Below are 4,140 nucleotides of genomic sequence, written 5' to 3'. Positions count from 1 at the left end.
CAAGAAGAGCAACAAGCTGACCCTGCTATTCGTGAGGTCATTCATCAGCTGGAGACTGGTGAGAAGGTCCTTCCATCAGTTCGAGAGGAGCTACCTGACCTTCCTTTGCTCCTGAGAGAGTGGAACAGGTTAGAGTTGGTGGATGGAATCTTGTATCGGAGAAGACATGATGGAGATAAACTTATCTACCAGCTAATCCTACCGCCCAAGTTACGACCAGCTGTTTTAAAGAGCTTGCACCATGATATGGGGCATATGGGCATCGAAAGAACAATTGATCTGGTGCGCCAACGCTTCTTTTGGCCCAAAATGATATTAGAGGTGGAGACTTTTGTCAGAACCTGTGGTCGTTGCATAAGGCGTAAAGCTCAAATAGAAAGAGCAGCTCCATTAATAAATATTCAGACAAGCCGACCACTTGAACTGCTATGTATGGACTTTTTAACCATTGAACCTGACAGCAGTAATACTAAGGACATTCTTGTTCTCACTGATCATTTTACCAAATTTGCAGTTGCCATTCCTACCCCCAACCAGAAGGCAAAGACGGTTGCAAAGTACCTCTGGAATGAATTTATGGTTTATTATGGAATTCCAGAGCGTATACATTCAGATCAGGGTACAGATTTCGAGTCCAAGCTCATTAAAGAGCTCTGTGAAGTTGTAGGCATGAAGAAAAGCCGAACTACCCCGTACCACCCACGAGGGAATCCAGTCGAGCGCTTCAACCGCACTCTGCTCAATATGCTTGGAACCCTGGAAATGAAACAAAAGTCAAAATGGCGAGAGTATGTCAAACCTTTAGTACATGCATATAACTGTACAAGAAATGAGGTAACAGGGTTCACACCTTATGAACTCATGTTTGGTCGTTGTCCTCGTCTTCCTGTGGATTTGGCTTTTGGTTTACCCGTCAGAGAACAATCATCCATCTCTCATTCAGAGTATGTTAAGAATCTGCAATCCAGCCTGAAAGAAAGCTACAAACTAGCTTCTGAGAATGCCCTCAAATCGGCTGCAAAGAACAAGACCCGTTTTGATCAGAAAATTACACCATGCAGTTTGGAGATAGGAGATCGAGTACTGGTTCGCAACATCCGTCTGAGGGGTAAGCACAAGCTGGCAGATAGATGGGAACCAGGGGTGTACAAAGTTGTTGACAGAGCTGAAAATGTACCAGTTTACACTGTACAACCTGAACACAAAGAGGGACCAACTCGTACTTTACATAGAGACCTGTTGCTTCCTTGTGGTTTCCTGCCAGTTTGCTCCACAGAAGACCCTTCCATCTCCATGCCTGCCTCACAACGAAAGACTCGCAGTCAGGATGGTTGCCATCCAGATGTTCCTGATGCGATGCAGGAGGATGAGGATGCTGAGCCATATGTGCCAGAAGTTTCCATCCCATCCCCAACCAGATTCAGTGTGAAGGTGAGAAAATTCAAGTCATCACCGGAATCCATTACTTTGCAGCCTATTTCACCTTTGGCTCAAAGTGATGCTGAAGCACCAGAGCATCCTGTACCTCTAATTCAGAGCACAGACCTTGAGACTGCTAGTCCATCTGAAAATGAAGAATCCTGTTTAACAACTGATTCATCACTGTCTCACCATGAAGACAAGCTACCTGTGGAACAGATTGAGACAGAGGAACTTTCTGAACCACATGTAGCTGAGCCTGTGAAAGTACACATGGAGGGAGAAGTACCTGACGAACACTTACCTGAAGTTCAAGAACCTGACGCTGAGGGTCATCTGGTCGTTCAATCTGAGTCATCAGTTTTTTATTTTTCTATTTTGTTAGATCTGATTTTATTTATTTTTATTTAAAGATTTAATTAAAATCCTCCTTTCCTTGATTTATTTAACACAAACCAAGCGAGAACACTCTTCTCGCGATGTTTCAACGTCATGTGACAGCTGCACGTCAGCGTCCTAAATTGACAGCTACGGCTTATATTGCTGCTGAATCGCACCTTAGGTAGGAGACGCTGTCGGACTCTGACGTGCAGGTAGGCTTCTGTTCTGTTCCCAAAGCGGTTTTCAAATGTCGATTGTACATCTATCAATTGTGTGCCTCTGTTAACTTACAGACGTGAACATTCGGCTAAACGTTGAAACGATCACGGTTTGTCAAGAGGGAACTGGTGAGTGTTTGTTGGGGAGCTAGCATGCTAGCACTAGCCTCCCCAGCTGTTAAGTAGGTGACGCCAATCTAAAGCACATTCAAATTGAAATGCTTATTGAAACTATTGTTGTGAAAAGAGTAACTTGAATTTGCATAAGTTGCATTTAATTATGTAAACTCCTGTAATTAGAAAATACATGTACATGTTGATTGATTATTTAGGCCTGTTTACACAGGCCAGGTGTATTGCAGATCCCCCCCCTCCGCTCAAGGAGTGGCTGAAGGGGTTAAGATGCATCACGGATTGTCTGGCTTCATGCTGACCAGACTGGCGAGCTAACCGTATTAGCGGATCCGGAGATACAACACTTATCTGTGAAAACTTCCGAACTGGTTGGAGATTCGGCCCAACAGTCTTCACTGATGGAACTGGATATTTATTTTTTGTTTTTCCTTTCATCATCAACAAAGACTGATTGACTTTCTTGGATTAAGGAACCCTTTTGAACTCCAAATTGTGGACTAATTTGCATACATTGTAAATATCAATACAACTCACGGATTTTGCACCATCTACTTGTCTCTGTGTTTTACAATTTGCCACCTCCTCCAGCAGACGAACCTAGTTTTTAAGAAATCACTTGGATTGACTTTAATTTGGATTATTTCAAATTCTAATAATCCTAGAATGTAACTCTGGTTACAATTGCATATTTGATGAATGTATCTTTTTGTATAACTACTCGAGGTAACTCGGTGACTTAACGGCTATATGTGCCTGGAAAATATACGATAGTGCCCCTTTAAGACGAAATGCCACGGCTTACCTCTTAATGTAGTTGGTGATGTTAAAAAAAAATTACAGGGCAGGAAACAAACATCGATGGCAAAAATCTGTAACATTAATGTGTAATATTTGCAGACAGACGGTCGATAAAGTACGAATGCCATCGGATTTAGGATGTTTACTGCGCTATATCTTCTCTGCTCAGTGTGAGTCAATAATCGGTAGGTTTTGGAAATGAATCATTTTCCAGACATCAAAAAATGATTAATTAAAACAATAAATTTAAATCATAAAAACGTTTTATTAATCATCTTTGTTGTTTTTAGAAGCAGTAGAAACCCAAATGGAAGCACAAAAATGTTGAGTAGTTATGATAGGTCCCCTTTCAGTATCTTATTATTTTTACATATAGAAAGTTCTCACTTTGCTAGCTCTTTTATATAACGTGTATTGTTTCCTTTATTGAAATTTAGGTTCATTTTTGTAAAACATTTCATTTACTTGTATTTTTGTAAATCACTTGAGTTTATTTGTATGTCAAATTTCAGAAACAAGGCGGTTCAAAGAGCTTTACGTGCTTTACCTTTGAAATAGGTTGGTAAATTTCTTTTTTTTTTTGGATTCAAAAGCAACTGTAATTGGTGTTTTGGTGCGTTGAGGGGACTTCACTTGCAGGTCATATTGTCTGTTTGGGTGTCAAACTCCAGTCCTCAAGGGCCGTTGTCCTGCAGTGTTTAGATGTGCCACAGGTAAAAAACAGTGGAATGAAATGGCTTAATTACCTCCTCCCTGTGTAGATCGGTTCTCCTGAGCCTACTAATGACCTAATTATTCTTTTCAGGTGTGGTGCAGCAGAGGCACATCTAAAAGTTTCAGGACTGCGGCCCTTGAGGACTGGAGTTTGACACCCCTGGTTTAGTTTTTCTGTTATGTTTCACAAGTAGCTCAATGGGTAAAGGTATGGTGAATTCACCCAGGAGACCAGGGTTTGAATCCAGGCCAGGCTTTAGCTCGTGTGCAGAGCGAGAGATCAAATTATAAAGCTGTATTGTAATTTTTTATATCAAGACAAAGCCACCTGAACAATAGAAAGAAGAGCAGCATGAACTATTTTAGAAATTATATTTAATCATGTAGAAAATTTAAGAAAAATCTTCAAATACATATGTATATATATGACACCTTTAGGACTTTTTGGAAATTTGTTGTGATCTTGAATAATGAT

The 4,140-nt window shown here is 40.7% G+C and overlaps 1 long non-coding RNA gene across 1 annotated transcript; it reads left to right on the top strand.

Moving 5' to 3' along the window:
• The first annotated feature begins 1,788 nt into the window (after positions 1-1,788).
• On the top strand, positions 1,789-2,700 carry LOC106940329 (uncharacterized). Its single transcript, XR_001423062.1, has 2 exons — positions 1,789-2,147; positions 2,365-2,700. It is a non-coding gene; the product is annotated as an uncharacterized LOC106940329 (long non-coding RNA).
• The last annotated feature ends 1,440 nt before the right edge of the window (positions 2,701-4,140 follow it).

This window comes from Poecilia latipinna, unplaced genomic scaffold, assembly GCF_001443285.1.
Source record: "Poecilia latipinna isolate Pla-1442-1.1 unplaced genomic scaffold, P_latipinna-1.0 Scaffold3183, whole genome shotgun sequence".
Taxonomy (NCBI): domain Eukaryota; kingdom Metazoa; phylum Chordata; class Actinopteri; order Cyprinodontiformes; family Poeciliidae; genus Poecilia; species Poecilia latipinna.
The sequence above is the reverse complement of the archived record's forward strand: the minus strand, read 5'-3'. Positions and strand labels throughout refer to the sequence as shown.